The sequence below is a fragment of the Vulpes vulpes genome, chromosome 15 (genome assembly GCF_048418805.1).
Source record: "Vulpes vulpes isolate BD-2025 chromosome 15, VulVul3, whole genome shotgun sequence".
Classification (NCBI taxonomy): Eukaryota; Metazoa; Chordata; class Mammalia; order Carnivora; family Canidae; genus Vulpes; species Vulpes vulpes.
This window is the reverse complement of record NC_132794.1, coordinates 114,143,564-114,165,448: the sequence shown is the minus strand read 5'-3', so window position 1 is coordinate 114,165,448 and position 21,885 is coordinate 114,143,564. Positions and strand designations below refer to the sequence as shown.

At 52.2% G+C, this 21,885-nt stretch overlaps 1 protein-coding gene across 12 annotated transcripts in view; it reads right to left on the bottom strand.

Moving 5' to 3' along the window:
* PTPRE (protein tyrosine phosphatase receptor type E) overlaps window positions 1-21,885 on the bottom strand; it is a 155,911-nt gene that overhangs the window by 111,551 nt on the left and 22,475 nt on the right. For 4 of the 12 annotated variants that reach the window (XM_072740404.1, XM_072740409.1, XM_072740410.1 and 1 more), the window contains exon 2: window positions 4,920-5,032. The exons of 7 other annotated variants lie outside the window; for them this stretch is intronic. The gene's annotated coding sequence lies outside the window, so the exon portion shown is untranslated. Of the gene's footprint in view, window positions 1-4,919; window positions 5,033-7,136; window positions 7,375-21,885 lie in introns of those variants that run through there. One more of the 12 variants, XM_072740403.1, reaches the window with a different exon arrangement.

Sequence of the window (21,885 nt, the reverse complement as noted above, 5' to 3'; positions counted from 1 at the left end):
TCCTCCTGTTGTTTCTTTTTTTTAAAGATTTCTACATTTTTTAAGATTTCTACATATTTGTTCATGAGAGGCACAGAAAGGGAGGCAGAGGGAGAAGCAGGCTCTCCGCGGGGAGCCCAATGTGGGATTCAAGCCCAGGACCCCAGGGATCACGACCTGAGCCAAAGGCAGATGCTCAACCACTGAGCCACCCAGGCGTCCCCCAAATTCTTCCTGTTTTAAGGGAATGCAAGCACTTCTGATGAGGATCTGGCCCTTGTCTTCTACTGCAAACACCTGGCAAGGATTGGAGAGAACACAGTGTGTTAACAGAAAAACCCCTAAACTCCTAGTGGAGTGGACGTACTCAATCCCTGCTTTTTTCAGATTTCCACAGGGATCTAAATCAATTTAAGTACTTAAAATAGCCATAAAGAGGGGGGGAAAAATTCGAGCTCTATTAGTTACCATGGGAATTACTAATTGAAGCACATCTTTTGTCTTCGAACGATCCTTGCCATTCCTGTGACGTGTGGAATGATAACACGAAGGGAACCAGCAACCATTTCCTGCCGTTTGATGAGTACAAAAATACCGTGCGGAAGTTCAAATTAAAGAAACTTCTGAAGAAGTCAAATCCACCCACCATAGTAGTGACATATTTATTAGAGGAAATCCATCTTAGGCTGAATTTTACAAGTGGAATATCGGATCTTCAAAGGGCTCTGAGAAATTGGGAAAAGAGGCTGCGACAGCCCAGATGTGTTCACGGCATTTCAGGGCGAGAAGGCGGGAAGGGCCGCTGGCTGGACGTGTCACTCATCCAGGCCGCAGTTTCAGAGCATGAACCAGAGAGCCCTGCAAGCTCCAGCAAACCGCTGTCACACGGGGGACCGCGGACAAGCCCGTGTTCCGAAGATCATACAACCGACCGTGAGCACTTAGTAGTGAAAATAAAACTCTTCCCAGCATTCGCTGGTGCAGAGATCGTTTTTAAAAATCACTACTTGCACAGAGTCTGCAATCCCCAGTGATATTCCCGAGCGTTAGCAACCTGTACCTTCTCGAGAAGGATTAATTGCCTCCTAATGCAAGCACCCCTGGAATACGGAAAGAATTGCCAAGCACCCAGGTTTATTAATAAAGAAGTAAATCTTTCCTCTAAAATTGAGGATTGTCCACAGTTAGCCAAGGGCTGAAAAAAAAAAATGGGATTAAGAACTTCATTAATTCGCAGAGACAGCTGGAAGCGTCATCTATCAAAATATATTTCTAAAAGTTTAAATTTAATAAAAGAAAAGGATCCCCTGCAGCCAGAAAGGGAAATAGGCTGCAACTACACTGGTTTGACTTCAACTAATTAATTTTGCAAGGAGGGGTCTCAGCAGGAAAGAGGCCGACGACACCAGGAGGAAGATTTTAAGACCGAGGGCCGGTGCTACCCCTGGCTCTTGCTTTAACAAAGTAAGACTGAACCCTTTCACCAAGGGATGGAAAGGTAGAAGGTTAAACCTGAGGCCTGGCTTCTCCAAGAGGGAGCAATCGTCCTTCTGTCTGAGGCACAGACGGGCGAGGCAGCTCTGGAGATGGGCACTGGGCCTGGAGACAGTGGCCTCGGCCCAGAGCACACCTTGCTTCCTTCTCTGTGCACAGCTCCCGGCTCTCCCAGCAGGTGAGCATGCACCGTGCTCTGCCCCAGGGCTGGAGGCCGCACACAGCTGGAGAGCATCCCCTGCCCAGGGGCCTTGCACCTGTACATGTGCACACGTGTGCACAGCTCCTGACTGTCCTAGCAGGTGAGCACGCACCGTGCTCTGCCCCAGGGCTGGAGGCCACACACGGCTGGAGAGCACCCTCTGCCCAGGGACCTCGCACCTGTACATGTGCACACATGCATGCACACACACACATGCTGCTCCCCTGGGTGAGGCAATGAGGAGACTCACCTGCACTCATTCTACACCTTTCCAGGACTGGAAATGCTTCCCTTGCCCACTTTGGATCTGTCAACTTGGTTCTGTCACACGAGCAGTGCAAAGAGGCCTCTTGCTGAGGCGTCAAGGACAAAGGGTACTAATTTATAAAATATTTACCAACCACCTGCTATGTGCTTGGCTCTGAAGATAGCCTGATGGGGCAAACTCAGAAGCCCCTCTGGCTCTCAGGCAGTGCCTAGGGTAGTGGCGGAGACAGACATTCATCGCTTGTTCACATGAACAAACACTGTTCTTTGAGAGAAGGCAACCTGAACTGGATTAGCAGTCGGGGAGGGCTTCCTGTAGGAAGTGGCCCTGGATGCAAGTTGAAGAAAGAGTGAGTACAAAGGTGTGAGGGGGGCATCCCGGACATTTGGGCTGGCCAGTGTGTGTGTGCAGTATTGAGAATAGGCCCAGGCCACAGGCCTTCAGCTGTCTTCTCACCCCAGCAGGAGAAGGACCCTCAGTATTTTGGGCCATCTGCATTTCCACATGCCTCGGTGGGGCCTAGATGCCATCGTAACAGTCCTCCATGACCCCCTTCCTCTCAATGCAGGTCCTTCCTCCAATATCAGCAGATGTTTCTCAGCCTGTGCCCTCCCCCGCTTCAGCAGCGGTCCCTAGACACCCAGTTCCACTTCTACCCAAGAATCTGAAGGCACCTCGATTGGCTACCTCCAAAGACCCAGTCCAGCTCCTCTCCCGGGCCCTGGTTTCTGGGGATGGCAAGGTCCCTTCCTTCCTCCCCATCTAGACATCACCTTGGCCTAGGGTTTATCTGCTTTGGCAAGATGACATTTTGCACCAGATAATCCTTTGTCATGAGGGTGTGTCCTGGGCACCGTGGGCCTCTACCCACTGAATGCCAGTAACACCAACTCCCTCCCCAGTCATGACAATAAATCACATCTCCAGGGGTTGCAAATGTCCTTTGCAGGGGGGAGGGGTGGTGCTAAGATGCCTGGAGTCAAGAACCTCTGCTTTAGGCTGCTCCACACCATCCTCAGCCACATCCCCCTGGTTGTGGGACCACTGAGGGCTCGCTTTTCCTGACCAGCTCCCGTCACTTCGGTCTGCATCAATCCGAGGCAGGACCATTTCCAGTCCACCCTCAAGCGCTCAACATGAGCCTGGAACAAACTTCATGTTGAATAAATGCTCATGTGTGATGAATGGGCTCCTGTGGTAGTATCCCAAATAATCTCCAAGCCTCATTGCTTGGCCCACCGCTACCCTTTAAGATCTGATCATGCCATGACTTTGCTCTAAAACATTCCGTGGATCCCTGCTGAGGTCTCAAGTCACCAGGCCGGTGCTTTTCCAAACCACCTCTGACTCATCCCCATGCATACCCTGCACTGACCTTCAACCAAAACGAACTGCTGCTTTTTCACAAGCACACCTTGTCTCGCCCGCCCCCGGTGATAAGTGCCTGTGATCCCAGAGAAAGGCCCGGCAGGGGCCTGGTACATATTTATGAAGGGGATGGATGGGGGGACGGGGGTTGTTGCAGGACTCTCTAGGGTAAAGCTGGGCCGGCCTTGGGTGGGCCTTGAAGGTGAGTGCTTCACCCTCTCTAGCCAGATGAGGGACACACTTGCCAAAGGGCACTGTCTCTGCCCGGACCTACTAAGGGGTCCAGCACCGACTCTCCCAGAGGCTTGACCCCAGGGTCAGGCTGCAGGAAAAAAAATCAGCCCTGTTAATAACTCGCATCGTTAGTCTCCGGGGGACAGTGATGTGAGCAGTTGGAGGGACTCTTGGGGTCAGGGCTCCCTCCTTTCCCCCCTTACAAATGTGCAGAGTTTTGACCCCAAGCGCCGCTCCCTGCCCCGCTGGGCACTGGGAAAGGGGAGGGCCTGGAGATGCAGGCAGCTCTGGGCGCAGCCCAGCTGGCCCTGTGCGCCCGGGTGCACTTCTCCGGTCCTCCCTCCAGGGGAGCCAGGCTGTGCCCGGCGCAGCAGGACCCATGGGGACAGCTGGGCTCGGGACACGAGGCCCGGCCTCTTGGTGCCCTGAGCACCCTGGGAGAGGAGGCGAGAGGCCTGGCACAGTGGCCACACGCCAGGGTGTCAGCCTTCGGGCAGCAGGGAGCTGTCTCGGGGGCTGCTCCCAGATTGGGGGCTGGCCCCACTGGCCTGGATGGCCAGACTCCCCATAACCCCCCACCCCCCACCCCAGCAAGGGGGAAGGACCAAGTGTGGACCATGTTTCCCTGTGGTTACCTAGAGCGGAAAACATTTTTTAAAAGATAATGAATGTTTGTGGCTCAATGAAATTAGAACAACCCAGTAATTCCTGCAGGAAAGTTGAGTCTCTCCCCCCCCCCACCCAAGGATGAGCATCTCCCGAGTGGTTGTGTGTGCACCAGGTATCACGCAAGGTGCATTCTTTCTCTCGCTCACTCCTTCATTCATTCTCTCCCCCATCCATTCATTCATCCACGGCTTGCCTGGCCCACCGTGCCCGGAGCCGAGCATGGGTGAGACAGTCCAGGTCCTGCTGGGTGTTGCTCACCGCCCTGGGGGGTGGGAAATAATTCGAGGAACACACAGAGGGATCCGTGACCACAAGGGCAGCGACGCTGGGAGGATGACAGGCAGTTGTGGGGAGAGAGGGTCACAGGGCTGTAAGGATGCCAGACCCACGGCGGTGCACGTGGCGGCCCGGGGATCACAGAGCAGCCCCAGGGGCATCCTGCCTCGCTCAGGACACGTCCACGTGGTCTGTGCTGGCCTGGGGTGATGCTAGGGCCCCCGCCAGCACACACGTGGGAAGGCCCCACACGCCCTCCCTGGTGCAGCCCAGCCCCCAGGCCGCTGATGCCTTCACCAAGCAGCCCCCCTTCTAAACATACCCCCCACCCCGGCCCACAGAAAGGCCTCTGAGGAAGTATTCTCAATTCCCCGCGCCGGGTGCGTGATAAACAGCCCCGCCACAAGCCCAGCACTGTTCTCCTCTTACCTCCCGCCTGCCGGGCTCCAAAAAGGGGAGGCTGTCACCAGTAATGCCAGGAGACAGGCGACGCTACAGCTGGGGCGTTCTGCTGAATGTCTCATCGTTCTCGTTTGTGTGAGCTGGGGAAAAAAAAGCACTTATATGCCCCGGAGAAGGCCACATACACACCGGACACGTGCAAGCTGAGCTGAGACCCCTCCTAAGCCCCAGCTCTGCCCCGAGGAGCCCACTTGTTGGCATCGTCTGAATGCACACTCAGAGCAGAGAGGAGGGGGCAAGTGGTTCCCACTTGCTTCTCTGGAAGAAAAAGCCTCACATCGGGGGGCTAATGGAGCTGCACGTTCACAAATCCAAGCGCCATGTGGGTGATGCAAATTCACACATTTACAAGTTAGAGGGCCAAAGACAATCTGGACCCACTGCAGGCTCCAGGGATATGAAAGATAAGTTTGTGAAAAGGGGTGCATGCGTGTGTGTGTGTGTGTGTGTGTGAGAGAGAGAGAGAGAGAGAGAGAGAGAGAGAGATCCCAGGAGCTCAGGGTCATAGGTGAGACCAGACCCCAGGGAGACAGAACTGCTGGATGAGGGTGCAGCAGACCCAAGAAGAATCCGTGAGGCCCAAGTGTGTAAGGCAAAGAAGTTACATCAGGGCCCAAGGTCAGGAAAAGTGGATAAACGACCTTTTAAATGAGCAGATGAGAGGGATGCCTGGGTGGTTTAGCAGTGGAGCATCTGCCTTTGGCTCAGGGCATGATCCTGGGGTCCTTGGATCAAGTCCCACATCAGGATCCCCACAAGGAGCCTGCTTCTCCCTCTGCCTGTGTCTCTGCTTCTCCCCATGTGTCTCTCATGAATGAATAAATAAAATCTTAAAAAATAATACATAAACGAGCAGATGAGAAATCATGGCTCTTGGCAAATAGAGGAGGCTTTCCTCATTGTCATTTTCTTGAACTGTTCCATCTCCCTAGAGTTCAACCCACCCTGGGCTCACAAATGTTTGCCCCATGTGGATGATGGTGTAGACATTGGGGACCGCACAGGAGGAAGGCCCTCTCTCCCATGTGCATCCCACATCCCCTTTAAGTCCACTTCAGATGCCACCATCCGACCATGTAGTGCCGGGCACCCAAATCCCCAGGCGCCAGCGCACAAGATTGGAAGAATCAATGTTGTCAAGATGTCAGTTCTTCCCAACCTGATCTATAAATTCAACGCAATCATAAAAAAAAAAAAAAAAAATCCCACCAAGTTATTTGGTGGATGTTGACAGACCCATGCTACTATTTATGCAAAGAGGCAAAAGACCCAGAGTAGCCAACACAATGCTGAAGGAGAGGAACAAGGTTGAGGCACTGACACTACCTGGCTTCGAGACTCGCTACGAAGCTACAGTCATCAAGACAGCGTGGCGTAGGCACAAAAATTAACAAATAGGTCAAGGGAAAAGGAACAGAGTCCAAAAATAGACCCACAGAAATACAGTCAACTGGGCTTTGACAAAGGAGCAGAGCCAATACAATGAAAGACAGTCTTTTCAACAGATGGTGCTTGAGCAACCGGACATCCATTGGCAAAAAAAAAAAACTGAATGCAGACACAGACCTTATGCCTTTCACAAAAATTAGCTCAAGATGGATCACAGACCTAAATACAAAACTGAAGACGATAAACCCCCTGGGAAGATCACACAGGAGAAAATCTAAGATGCCTTTGGGTGTTGTGAGGCTTTTTTTAAATTTTATTTTAATTAATTAATTAATTAATTAATTAATTTATTTATTTATTTATTTATTTACTTATTTATTTATTCATGAGAGACACAGAGAGAGAGAGAGAGCGGCAGAGACACAGGCAGAGGGAGCAGCAGGCTCCATGCAGGGGGCCCGACCTGGGACTCGATCCCGGGTCTCCAGGATCAGGCCCTGGGCCGAAGGCGGCACTAAACCGCTAAGCCCCCCAGGCTGCCCGCCTTTTTATTAGACACACCATCCAAAGGCACGATCCACAGAAGAAAGAATTGATGAGCTGAACTTGATTAAAAGTAAAATACTTCTGCTCTTCCAAACACAACGTCAAGAGAATGAGAAGACGAGCCACAGACCGGGAGAAAAACCTCTGCGAACGACCTCTCCGATCACAGGTGGCCATCAGTAATCCACGGAGAACTCTCAAAACTCAGCAACAGGAAAATACCCATTAAAAATGGGTAAAAGACCTCACCTCCCTGAAGAAGACATTCAGATGCCAGATGAGCACAGGAGGAGACGGACCACACGGATGCCATCCGGGAAAGCAAATTCCAACAAGGAGACGCCACTGTGCAGCTGTCACGATGGCCCGGAACACGGACACCAGCAAATGCTGACAAGGACGTGGAGCAACAGAAAGTCTCACTCATCGCTGGGAATGCAACGGTGCAGTCACTCCGCAAGACAACGCAGCGTTTTCTTAAGAAAACGTTAACATGCATCACATGACCTAGCAAGCAGGCTCCTTGGCATTTACCGTAAGGAGCTGGAAACGGACGCTGACGCTAAAACCTGCGTATGAATGTTTCTTCAAAACTGCCCAAACCTGGAAGCAACCCCCGGGTCCTTCGGTAGGTGAGTGGGAAAGCAAAGTGCGGGCCACCCCGACGATGGAATAGTACGTAGCACCACAACCAAGGGAGCGGGCCCGCCGAGAAAAGACGGGAGGACCCTCTGATGGCTACTGCGGACTGAGGCAGCCCAGCGGAAAGGGCTGCACGTCTATGGGATTCCAGCTACTTGACATTCTGAAAAAGGCAGAACTGTAGGGACAGGACAAAAGATTAGTGGTTGCCAGAGGTTAGGGGAGAGGGAGGGGTGAAGCGGGGGAGTGCACAGGATGTCTAAGGCAGTGCCCCTGAAACGGTACATACACACCTGGGGCGTCTGTCAAAGCCCGTAGAATGGACACCACAAGAGTAAACCATGACTTGGAGGGATAATGAGGCGTGAGTTCACCGGCTGTAACACAGGTGCCCCTCTGGTGCCAGGTGTTGACTGAGGGTGTGCACTTGGCGGGTGGAGGGTGCAGAGGGAGCTATAATGGAGCTATAATGAGGAATCTCTTTACTTTCCACTTCATTTTGCTGTTACAGGAAAATTTCCCTAAAACTGAGAGTCTATGAAAGGAGAGGTGATGGGGGGCGGGGGGCATGTTCTCAAACTCTCGGGCGGTCTCCTGATTCTACACTTATCATCCCCCACCTGCTCTTCACCTGGGCTCCAGAGGCTCACTCCCCATGGCTTCGTAGGACACAGCCCAGACCCTTGGGCGTGCGTGACAGGCCGGCCATCAGGTGGTCGCCATCTGTACCGCCGCCTGCACCCCCACACGCCACCCCCCTGAACTCCGGGGACACTCAACTTTGGTGACCCGCTGTCACCTGCCAATCCCAGTTCTGGGGTAATGCTTTAGTTTGTGCACTAAATTTTAGAAGTCAGGTGCTTGTTTTTAGTGCACGTGTGGTCCAGCACACGTATGTGCTAACCCGCCGCGTATCTTCGCACGCCTTTGCTCTTGAACACATAACCACATGCTCTGAATAATCTACCTGAAAACCTACAGCGTACCTTAGCGCCTCTTTCCCTGTGCACCCGATTATCGACGGCCAAGGGCTCACAGATGTAGGCTTTGGGGACACGACCACACTCTGGTGCATTATATTCTTCTCACTTATTAATGCTTTGCAGAAACCCCACCTGCCAGCCCTTCTGGATCTGAAGAACGCCTCCACGGGCCGCACGCTGTTCCACGGCTCCTAAGTAGAACCAATCTGTTTTCAAACTTTCCCCCACTGATGCGCCTTCACATATTTTATTTTATTTTATTTTTGCCACAGTCAACATCGCTGCGCATATGTCCTTTATTTATTGCCCCTGAAACGAGGGCAGAGTCTGACTTGTCCTCTCTTTCCTCCCACGGCCCTGAGCAGCATCAGACACTCAGGGGGTGACCCCTGTCAGCAGAACAGTACACGCACGAACAATTATTCTTCCTCCATGTATTTTAACGCATGTGTTCTCTTAGTGCTTAGGCCCTGGCGCAGTCTCCAACTACATAAATAAATAATTTTATTTAATGACTGAACTAAGGGATGCCCAGGGGCGGGGGCTGGGGCTCAGTGGTTGAGCATCTGCCTTCAGCTTAGGGCATGATCCCAGGGTCCCAGGATCAAGTCCCGCATCAGGTTCCCCGCAGGGAGCCTGCTCCTCCCTCTGCCTGTGTCTCTGCCTCTCTCTGTGTGTCTCTCATGAATAAATAAATAAAATCTTTATAAAAAAAGACTGAATTAAGTGAATACATATATTTATTTTCAATCACTTGAGGATCTCAATGCACCTGATGTATTTCTCCTTAACACAGGGACTCGAGAGGGAAAATGATCATTTCCTTCTTCACAACCACCAACTATGGTGCTTTTCCCAGCAGAGAGCCACCAACAACGTGACCACATCTTGGGGACAGTAGGTCAAGAAAATGAAAATTTCTTGGAGGCAAGATAAGGAAAGTGCAAGAACTAAAGTTCTTTTCTTTGTTAAGATTTTTATTTATTTATTCATGAGAGACAAAGAGAGAGAGAGAGAGAGAGAGAGGCAGAGACCCAGGCAGAGGGAGAAGCAGGCTCCATGCAGGGAGCCCGACGTGGGACTCGATCCCGGGACCCCGGCATCACGCCCTGGGCCGAAGGCAGGCGCTCAACCACGGAGCCCCCCAGGGATCCCAAGAACTAAAGCTTTACGCTGCGGGTTCTCTCCCGGCGCTCTGGGCTCGTGGAATCTTCCTAACCAGGGCCCGACAGCAGAGGCCGGTCCGAGAGCAGCCAAGTCCTTCATATGGAAGGTCAGTCGGTGACCCCAGCGGTCGCCTGACGGTGCCAGAACTGCGAGGGAGTGAAGGGACTCCTGGAACCGCAGCGAGGCACGAGGAGGCCCCCTTCCTCCCGTCAGCGCCCTGAATTCCGCGCTTCGGTCCCTTCGCGGGCTGGTTGTTAGGGCCGCGCCGGGATGGGGAGCCCTCTGCCCGCGCCCCCGCCACCTCTCCCCCACCTCGGCCCCCCGACTTTTCTCCGAGTGGCCCGCAGCGCCCACGCTGCTCTTGTGGTGCCCCCGCTCCGCTGCGTTCCTCCCGGTCCGGGGCGGCCACCCCCGCCGCAGGGGGACGCCCCACGCCCCGCCGAGGCCTCGCTCCGAACGCGTGGCAAGCCCGCCACCGGCCACCCCCTGGAGGCCCGCAGGCGGCCACCTCCTCCCCTTCTTGGGCTGCAAGGCGGGACCGGGGAGAACCCAAGGAGGCAGGGGCAGCCCGGCCCGGGGTGGGGGGGGGTGACACAGAGAGGGCCCCTGTGGGCCGTGCCCCCCAGAGCAAGCAGGTGGCGCCCCGGGGCACGCCGCTCGCCCTCCCTGCGGAGCCCCGAGGCAGAGGAAGCCCTGCTCGGCCCAGACCTCTCACTCTCCTCGGCCTCTGGGACCGCCCTGGGGACACATGACCTACTTCCCCGAGCACATGTTGTAAGAGGGAGTCTTTGGTTTATTGCCAAACCCTGTTCCTGCGGGGGAAGGCAACCGCACACAGTCCGTCCATGTCCGCTTCCTTCGCAACAAGGGGGACGCTCCGGGTTTGTGACATTTGTCATGAGAAAAGGGCCTCGACCGGCAAGAGTCTGGAGCCGCGAGACAAACACGGGGGCCCGGGGCGGCGAGCGGGAGGTCTGGCTGGCGCTTTGCCTTCTGGCTTGACACTCGGCCCACACACAGAGACCTCCCCCACCCCCCCCCCCCCCCCCCCGGCTGCCCGTTTGCTCTGGAAGCTTCTCCACGTTGACCTGCCAGGTCCTCGGGCCCTCCTGCTGTGCCCTGTGTATGTGTCGCAGGAGCAACACCGCTGAGAGGGGACGGCTTCTGGAGACGGTCCGATCCCAGCGCCGGGTTCACCTGTGGGCCCACCAACCTAAATACCCCCCACGTGCCGCCCCGCGCCGAGCTCCGGGGCTGGAGACATGTGGGGACGCCGTGGGACCTGCCCTCAGCCCCAGTGAGGAAAGGCCTGCAGACGGACAATGACTGCCGGGGTAACCCCCCCTTCTCGAAGCCGATGCTCTGTGTCCCCCTACCCTGACGGAAGGTGCTGCAACCCTCCCAGCTGCCTCATCAACTGAGGGGCATCCTGGGGCCTTCCTCCAGGTACCCTGAATCCCTAAGTCACTGTTTCCTGAGAACTGGTTTCTGAAAATGTGTGGAATGTGCTCACTTTCCTTATTCTGTTGTCACTCACCTGATTTCAGGGCACTATTATCTTTTCACTGCAGCAAACTTCCAACTAGTGTCCGGCTTCCAGCCCTGCACTTCCAGCAGCCTATCATCCACGTGAAGCCTCTCATACACACAGATCCGTTTGTCACCCTCCTGCTGAGGCTCCCTAAGTGGCTTTCCATGCTGTGCTCAACTCCTTATAAGGCCTTCATGGTCTGATCTTTGCCTACTCTTCTAGCTTCATCACCTAGGCATCCATATCCACCAACCCACCCACCCATCCACCCATCTATCCATCTACCCACCCACCCACCTATCCATCCACCCATCTACCCACCAACCCATCCACCCACCCACCTATCTATCTACCCACCTATCCATCAACCTATCTAAACCCCACCCATCCACCCATCTATCCATCTACCCATTCACCCACCTATCCATCCACCCATCTACCCACCAACCCACCTATCTATCCATCTACCCACCCACCCACCTATCTATCTATCTACCCACCTATCCATCAACCTATCCAAACCCCCACCCATCCACCCATCCAATCAATTCTTCCTGCATGCCTCCCAGAGCTAGCTCATCTGGCCTCGACCACCACACTGTCACTATGACACCACAGCTATGGTCTTACTCTTCATCCCCAGTCCAGCTTTATGGCTCAGTCTGGTTCCTGGATCCTCATCACACCCTCTGCACTCGCGCTGCAACTCAGCTCCGCCGGCAGCAGGGCCCTGATCTGCTTCTGCCCTCCACCCTGCCCCTGGGGCTGAATTGTTTCCCTGAAGGCAACACCTTCGCCTGCTCTTGGGTTCCACAGCGCTGACCCTCCCAACTTGTTGGGGCAACTCCATTACTTCTTATTAGACAACCTTGCCCAAAACCCATGGGAACCACTTTCCCCTCCATCCCCAAAGTCTGCGGGGGCAGGTCAGACTCCTTCCTTCAACACACATGCCCCTCAGCCAACACTGCCCACCCCAGTGGGGAGGCCCAACCCTGGTCATGGTCACTGTCTAAGCTGGGGCTGGCGACTGTGAGGCACTCTGTGGCAGGCAGGAGGCCACAGGCTGCCCCCAACCACCCTACCGAGTCCCGAGGAAGCTGAGGAATCAAGAAGCCCCAGAGGAACCCCCAAGGCCTTGCACGCTACGGAAGGACCAGCAAGGCCTTCTTCCCCAATGTCACAGAGGGCAAAGGCTGGCCAAGAGTAAAATTTCAAATCATCCTGATATAGTCCAGAGTTCGAGAAATGAATGCAGACCACTGACGTGTTCGGAAAAACACACCCTTACAAAACCCGATACGGACACCAGCACATGTGGCTCTGAACTGCACGTATAGGGATGGTTTCCTTAAATAACCCTCACAAGTTTAATAAAGAACCCTATTGTTTCCGTTAGGACAGGCTGTGCCTCTGCTTGGCAGAGTAACAAGAGACAGACAAAATTACGAAAAACATTCGAGGGGTTTCTGTTTGACCCAAGAGATAAAGAGATAAGTCACTCAGGTATCCTGGCCCTGCATGATAAAAGTGACTTCCCGGTCCCAAAGCTGTCTGGGTCTGTAGACTGAGACAGTCCTCAGATGCCCACTCTTGTAGGATTTTTTTTTTTAATTGTGGTAAAATCTGCATAACATAAAATTGGCCATTTTCATGCTTTTTTGGGTATACCATTGGGTGGCATCAAGTACGTTCAGTGGGCGACCGCCACCGCCGCCACCACCGCCGTCTCCTGCACATTTTCATCCCCCCAAACAGAAACTCTGCCCCAAATTGAAATCAAACAACTGCCACCCTCCTCCCCCGGCAACCTCTGATCTTTCTGTCTCTGGGTCTGACTGCTTCTAGGTACCGAGGGTGAGCAGAAGCCTATAGGGTTTGTCCTCTGCGACAGGCTTATTTCATGCAGCAAAACGTCCTCGAGGTCCCTCCACACCGAATATGTGTCAGCACTTCCTTCCTTTTTAAGACTGAATAATGTTCCATTGTTTGCTGGGACCACATTTTGTTTATCCCCTCCTCTGCCGGTGGGCACTAGTATGACGCACTTTTTAGGTCTAAATTGAACGTGACCAGACTGACCTGTCCAAGACATAGGCTTCTTAGCTGATACACTTTTCTAAATCAAGGATACGGTACAATTTAAGGAAAAATTTTCATTTTCTAAAATCTCATTTTAGATAGGCAGACCGCACAGCACCCTAACCCCTGACTTCTTCGTTTCCTCGCTATTCTTTCATCGCTAATGATTTTTACAGCCTCGGATTGCTAGCAGATGGAGCAGGGTTCCTTGGTCCCTTTTGCTTAAAATATCTCCCTGGGATTCAAGGCTCTCTTTCCATTCCCAGTCACCCTCATTACTTCTGACATGGTGATCTCAAGCTTCCTGGCATGTCAAGCAGTACATCTACACGCTCTTGATTGGACTGCAGGAAAATTGGCCTGCATTTGGAGTGATGCTGACCTATTTTTTCCCTGTGAGATATTATAAAAAAAAAAAAAGACACTCGGCTCTGGAGAGACGCATTGACATTTTGCCTGTTTTCTTTGCCTTTTTCCCCACTGGTGACACAATCTGGGGTGTGCTGATGAGATCAACGTGTATCCACATTTTCGCCATAGCTCTGCCCTCGGCCTGGAGGGACGGCTGGGCTGTCTCACTGCCTTATCTCTTCCCTACTCTGCAAATCACTGGGCCACAGGTAAGGACTCCAGGGCTGGTGTCCAAGAACCAAGGGAGCCTGAACATAAAGACAGAGCCTTCAAGAGTGTCCATGGGGACTTGGCTGACATAGTTGGGGGAGGTGGGGCAGTATTGCACTGGAATGGATATCTTCTGGAAGTAAAGAAATGAACCCAGAATGCATCTGCTGGGGTAGAGAGATGACTGCCCAGAGGCCAAATGCAGCAGGAAACATACCCTCTTTAGCTCATCTGGTGTCAAAAAGAATTTTATCCAGTTGTCCGCATTTTTTAAATTGCTGCATTTCCCAAACAAATCTAGATGTCCAGCTTCTCTTGCACAATCAGAAGGTGTGCCCACGGAGGCTGCATTCTGTGCATCCACCCCGGGGCCCACTCTGAGCAGCAGCGTCCCCTGTGGCCACGGCAGGTGCTGCTCCCCCAGCTCTGGCCTGCCTGGCTCTCCTGGGCCATGGACCACACCTGCCTGACATTTGTGTCTGTGACTCCTCCGGGGCTACGGTGTCAGCACACGGAACAGGACGGGCAGTCAGTAAATACATGTTGTTCCCACGACTGCTGAATGGCAGGTGTCCAAGAATCCCGGGATGGAGACAGAGAAGGCAGAGAGTTCTGGCTGGAAAGAAAGTTGAATCTGAAGTTCTCGATTTTAACATCTGGAGACATCCAAAACTAGAGCAACCTCCACAACCCGCCTTTTCAGGGGCACTGAGCCTGACCCCTCAAACTCGGCAGGGCCTCGGCTTTCCACCAACCCTGCTCTTTTTCATCCCGCCCTGTGTTGCTTTGCTAGCACTTCAGTCTCCTGTTCCAGGAAGGCCTCCCCACACAGCCCTGCCTTTGCCAACGCTGTGCCTGGATCCACATTCTGCTCTGCATGGGCTCATGGTGGAAGCCCTTCATCTGTTCATTTCTGAGTGAGCACAAGGAGCACAAGAGCACAAGGGAGAGGGCACAGTCTCCAGGGGACACAGTCCAGTGAACTGCAGTGGGAGGAGGTCATAGAATGCAAAGCAGGAACCGTGACAGCAGGCCTGCACACTTCTTTATCCGGTCTTCCAAAGCTAGATGACTCCATCTGGGGCACCAGCTCCTAGTACCAAGCCTGGTACACAGTGGGAGCTGCAGCTAGACTCTGAAGGAGGGAACGTCCTGGGTGCAGGGCCAAGCAGGAGGAGCACTGTTCCTTGCGAGAGGGAAGAAGTCCCTGGGGCTTCTTGGAGGAAGGAACGAGGTGCTACTTGAGCCAAGACTTGGATGAGGGGCGCATGTAGTGGGGACATCCCAGGCTGTGTGAGCAGCACGGAGAGCAAGTACGGTTCATTAAGACAGGTGTGAGCCAGGACACTCTGGGAGACAGCAGGATGGGAGGTGTCAGAGGTCGGCTAGGACCTGGTCGGGGTCTGCTCTCTAGGCGAAGCAGATGGAATTCTTACATGAAGACAACAAGGAGCATTTAACCAAGGAGGCATCCAAGTCAGGGCAGGGTTGTCAGAAAGGTGTTCTGGGGATAGGTGTATGGAACAGATCAGAAGCACAGATTGGCTGGACTGTCAGCCATCCACGTGGCCCGCCTCCAACTGCCTCTCCTTTGGGACCCAGCTCTCCCCTCTACTCATCTGGGCCCTGCCTCCACTCTGATGTGGGGACTATGTTTCTTTGGGTTGTTCTTTCACTTTCCGCGTATCCAAACTGCCTCTCCACCTGTACTGGGACCCCGGGGAGGACCAAGCCATGTTTTCTTGCTCCACGGATCCCCTGGCCACCACCCCACATGGAGATACAGTGGCCTGCACCCAGCTGACCCTTCCAAAATATGTGCTGCGATTGCTCATGATGACAAAGAATCCTCTGTTTGGGCCTCTGGCTTGTTTGTTTGTTTGTTTCTGGAATAACTAAAGACCTAAAATGTGAGAATCCTGTTCGGGCACCTCAAAATGCATTCATCTTCCAAAGATAAAACCTAACATGCACTGGATGTTTGCTCTAGGAAAAGATAAAGTTTATAAATAAAGGAGGGTGAAGGAATCCAGAAAGGATCATCCCAAGAAGAACTCTGTGATTGATGGAATGATTTGTTAGCATAGGAGGAAAGTTCTCAAGTCATATTTTACTGCAAAAGCTATAATGTGAACCACAAACAAATGATTTCACTTGCTGAAACATCTGGAAAAGCATTTCACTGGAATGTTATGCTATTTAAAGATCATGAATGATGGAGATTAGTTCATAGCCTTTGTTCAGAAAGGCATTCATAAGCTTGTGTTCGAAGGGGGGGAAGCGTTTCTCTGCAGCGGGCAGCTTGCGTGTGCCAGGTTCCTCTGGCTCTTTACATAAGATCCGAAACACAGTGCCCGGATTTACCCCAGTGCGGAGCACCCTGGGATCGTCAGGTCCGGGCAGGGGCGGAGAGGAGAGATTTGGGGCCTGAGGATGGAGATACTGCCTTCTGGCTCTGCCTCTATTTTTCCAATTCCAAAAGTTACAGTAGCAATTATACTAACTCACACGCTTCTCACCAGAAGCACAAAAGAATATAAAGAAGTGAAATGGGCAGCCCAGGTGGCTCAGCTGGAGAGCACCGCCTTCGGCCCAGGGCGTGATCCTGGAGACCGAGGATCGAGTCCCACGTCAGGCTCCCTGCATGGAGCCTGCTTCTCCCTCTGCCTGTGTCTCTGCCTCTCTCTCTCTCTCTCTCTGTCTCTCATGAAAAAATAAATTAAAATCTTTAAAAAAAAAAAAGTGAAATATATCTTAAAACTTAAAAATAAAAAAAAGTAGCATTGATCCAACAAGGATTGGGTATATATCCAAAGGAAATGAAATCACTATCTGGGAGAGAGATCTGTACCCCCAACATCCTGGCCGTTCGCTGCAGCACTATTCACAATAGCTAAGATACAGGAAAAACCTAAATGTCTGTTGATGGATGAATAGCTAGAGAAAATGTGAGATAGATATATATACATATATAGAGATATACTCATGTATCTACTATTATATATTATACACACATAGGTACACGTGATATATACTACACATAATATAGCACATACATATAATTTATACACGTATCACCCACACATGCGTACGTTACACATGAAATATGTGACATGCATATGCCTTATATATAAGGGAGGTGATGGGTGTGTTAACCGGCTTGGGCATGTGATTATATGATTATGTTGTTCTATGTGTATCAAATCCTCACGTTGTACTCCTCAAACATATACAATGAAAAGCAGCATCAATTCTAAAAATATCGTGAACTGAAGAAAATATAAACCTACTTTTTAAAAAATGTCTGTGTAAGCAGCAAATAGTGTCATGATAGCGCTGTGTCCCTTGATGAGGACGAAGCATCCAGCTCACTGGCACAGACCCGCTGGCTTGTTCACAAGGACTATCTCATTTGGTGATTTTTGGGGGGGGGGGGGGGCAATTTCCTTAACAGTAAAGAAACTGAGTCCTCGGGACGTCTGGGTGGCTCAGTGGTTGAGCATCTGCCTTCGGCTCAGGTCATGACTGCAGGGTCCTGGGATTGAGTCCAGCTTCAGGGTCCCTGCAGGGAGCCTGCTTCTCCCTCTGACTGTATCTCTGTTTGTGTGTGTGTACGTGTCTCCCATGAAAGAAAGAAAGAAAGAAAGAAAGAAAGAAAGAAAGAAAGAGAAACTGAGTCCTCCACAGGAGAGCGATTTTGCACACAATGGCAGGACATGGGGAAAATGCCGGTCTCCTGACTTTAAACCAGCATCACATCCAAGTAGCCTGCTATTCGGACACCTGGGGGCTACTTGGGACACCAAGTAGCTGTAATTGGAATTACAGCTTTTTAAAAAATACATGCGACGGTATTATCTACTTGAATATCATTCATACATCTTCACTAATATGTCTAGGTAAGAGCCACAGGCTTAACATACACGCAAACTTAAAAGAAGTTTACTTTTAAAAAGCACAAGTCAGGAATTCCCCCCTTTTCTCCCTCGTGAGATATTGGTTCTACCTGGATGAGGAAAGGCCCCAGGACCTCGGTTTCCTTGTCTGCGAAATGCCATTCCCGGTTTTGGCAATCGCTAGAACCACTTTCAGTTCAGAGTCCAGGATTCTAATTGTAAACCAGAGTCCTGGTTGCATTTGGGCGAGTGCAGAGTTGCAAATCACCCAATTTTCAACAATTCCACAATGAGTGAACAGTACAGGGTGCTGGAGAGGAATTTTAATCAAATGATTCATGAGGAGGTGCCTTCCATTTCTTCCTGAGGCGGGGAAACATGCAGATTTTTAAAAAGGCACTGTCATGTGAAATAGAGCTTAAGTCACATATTTCAAACCCTAATCCCATTAATAAAAAATTTGCAGCCAGGTCGCTGGAATCAATACCCTCATACGCTTCCGCCTTTTGTTCTTCAAGTATTTTCAGGAATAAAAACTTCAGCATTATGCCCGCCGGAGAATGTAATTGTCTCTGGAGGGAGAAGCACACGCACGCAGGGATTGCGAGTCCAGGCCTTGAACCTCTATCCGTTCTTAGACCGGCTGCCTCCACTGTACCAACAATCATGACTCACACCTCTTAAAAGGACAGCAACAGCAAACACTTGTCATCTTTAAACTGACTTGGGGGCTGCCTGGGGGGCTCAGCTGATCAAGCATCTGGTTCTTGATGTCGGCTCAGGTCATGATCTCAGGGTCAGGGGATCGAGCCCCGCTGAGTGCAGAGCCTGCCTGGGAATCTCTCTCCCCGCCCCCAACCCTATGCATGGTCATGCACTCTCTCTCTCTCTCTTTCTCAAATAAATAAATAAATCTTTACACTGAATTGGAATTAGAAACATTAAAAAAAAGAAAAAAGAAAGAAACATTTAGCTAATTAGCCATGGGGACACCAGCAGGGGGAACAAGCCAAACATTCGGTGAGCTGGGACAAAGCGGTTCTGGGGAGTCACAGAGCCCAATGGGCTGGGTGTCAGGATCAGGCCTTCAGTATGGTTACCGATTTGAAACGTGACGTTATTTGAATGGCCTGTTCAGTGCTTACGCTATTTAATTAGCGGTGGCCAGTTTATGTATATGTGTCTGGGCTTTCCCGGATCCGTAACTGCAGCCCTCAGTGTCCCCAGCATGACCCTGGGGGTGGGGGTGCTGGAAGCTTCTCCAAGCCAGAGTGCTTTGCAAAACAGGTCAGAGAAGGGGGCCCTGATAGAAGAAGGGGACCCCCCCCCACCTTAGGCAGAACTGGGACAAATGGATGAAGGTGAAGGGCCCAGACATCGCCCCAGCCTGTGTCATAAGCAGCTGTCTACTTAAGACCGGACAATTATGTCTGGACACCGTGAGCATCAGTCATCAGGAGGAAGGACAAGGAGGGCGGGGGGCACCCCTGGCACAGGGCAGGCAAGGGCAAGTCTCAGAAGTGGGTCAGCCTGAGATGATCTCACACCCTGGGCAGCCCAGAGCCTGAGAGTCTCTGAGTTGATTTTCATCACAAAACCTCTGCCTTATTCATGGCCAAACAGCAACCCACCCGCGAGCAGGGCCACCTTTGCACGACAAGGGCAGGAAAGCTCAGAGGAAGGAGAAGGGGACCCCACACCTGACAGCAACCAGAGGGGCTGCTGGTGGGCCGGGAGATGACACTGCCAGTCATATGTCCCCGCTGCCAGCCTCTCCATGGAAACCGGAGGAGAGGAGTACAGATACAGATGGGAGCACCGGCTAATTAGAGCCTTTCAAGCACCACAGAGGCAGAGCTAGGGGGATGCAGGGTCGGCTAGAAACCCCCTTCTAGGAGGGGTACCTTAGCGGGACCCCAAACACCAGCCCCATGCTCAGCACTGCCAGGGAGAGACACAGCAGTCCTCTGCGTAGAGATCTAAAGAAGGAGGCCTCCCAGCCCCTCAGACACCACTGGGTCCCCCTGAGGCTGTGCCTTGAGGATGGGCCACCACCCCACAGCCAGGGCAGCCCTTTCCACACTTGCTCGCACAGCTCCCCTTGTGGCTGGCCCCCGGGCCTCAGTGCTCCAAAACCTCTCCAGGCCGGTGGGGCACAGGCCAGGTTCTCCTCCTTCTCCATGAAAGAGGACATAGCTCACTGTCCCATGTGAGCTGGGCAGCACCAGGGCCGGACTAGGGAAGTGACGAAGTTCCAGCAGCCATCACATCCTTAAAACATGCTGATCCTCAGGGAGGAAGGCAGCGTTCCGGGAAACTGGAACCGCCACTAGTCAGCCACGATTAGGTTTTCCCATTTGCAGAGAGAGCCAAGTCCCATTTAAAGGGAGCATCTTATTTCTTGAAGGGGGCATCTCAAAGACACATCCCAAAAGACCAATGTGTGGGACTTTGTCCCCAAAGCAAATAAATATTCCAACACACTGAAGGACAGGAACTTCATGTTAACACATGGGCTGGGGACGGGGAAGCGATACGATGGAGCCTGGGAGCTGAGGCTGTGTCTGCAGGCTGGGCTGGCCCCTGGCACCCTCCAAGAACCCACTCAAATGCTAAGAAAAAGGGGAAGGCGAGCCTCATCTTTTCTGCTTTTGATTTCAAGATTATCCCCTGCAAAGAACCTTTATTGCAGAAACCGCATTTCTCTACAACGGTTCCAGAATTTTTCAGAACAAGTATGAGAAAGAAAGCTAAGTTGCAATCACTAGATTCCCTCTCCCTCTTCCCACGTGTGTGTGTGCATGCATCTGTGCATCTGGTTGTCCAAGTAGCATTATTCTAGCTTTCCCTAAGTTACAAATTATTTTCTTTGGTATTACTTCATTAAATCCTACAGGCGAGATTATTATCCCCATGACAGGAACACTGAGGCTTGAAATCACAGAACTTGCCAAAAATGAACCAGCTTCGAGGAGTGGGGCCTGGGGACAGAGGATGGAATCCAAACCCCAAGCCTGAGCTCCTGCACTCTACACATGGGGTGGACCCATCTTTCCCAGGCGACAGAGCTTGTCCTGGGCAGCTGCACGGAGGACAACAACGATGTGTGTTTAAAATTACTTTCACTATTAAATGCCCGGGAACCTCAGACATATTCTTGATGTTATAATCAAGTAGCTTCTTAATATTAATTTGTGATGATTCCTGCAAAGAAATCCCTAGGAAACCTAAAATATGCCATACATTTGAGCACGTTTTCTCTCTTCGTGCATCAGAATCCTCCCAGAGTTTTAATTTGGCTCATGGTGTAAACAATTCCTCATTTTCATCCAGAATGTGCCGCATGTTGCTATGTTTTCGGGAAGGAGAAAAATCATCTTAATTTATGTAAAGAGAATTCCTAAAGATATGTATAATAGAGTCCATGAGGCGTAAACACCAAATGTGTAAATATCGCAGAATTATCTCAGCACATATTGTCTCAGAAATGGAAACAAATCCCTGGGCTGCAAACAGTCACTCAGGAGAACCTTGAGTTTTGTTATTTTGCTCTGAACGTGCACGTGCGGGATGCTGGGAGGCAGGATTCAGAGAACAGCCCCCGAGATCCCCCCCACCCCCGCCTGGGCTTTCTCCATCAAGCGCTCATCCAGGTGCGGCTGGGAAGGGCCGCGGCAGGTGGAATCAGGGTTACGGATCAGCTCACATCAACCCGGGGTGAGCATCGTGGATCAGGGAGTGGGCCCAGGTCCCACGAGTGAGAGAGACACGGCAGCGGGGGGCGGTGTGGGGACACCCCAGCAGGAGAGGGACCCCCTAGGCGCCAGCCTGACGTTGGAGGACAGGAGCCAGGAGCCACGGAGGGGGGCTGTCTTGACCCGAGGGCCACCCGGCTGACAGGCTGCATGGGAATGCGCACCCCACCAGCTGGCCTTGGGAGCCCCACATCCGGAGCCTCCGCCAAGGAGCCTGGCCCTGCCGACACCCTGATTTCGTCCCCTGAGCGTCTAACGGAGAACCAGCAAGATGCACACAGCAGCTGTGCTGGGCCCTGACCTCTGAAACTGGGGGTCTAC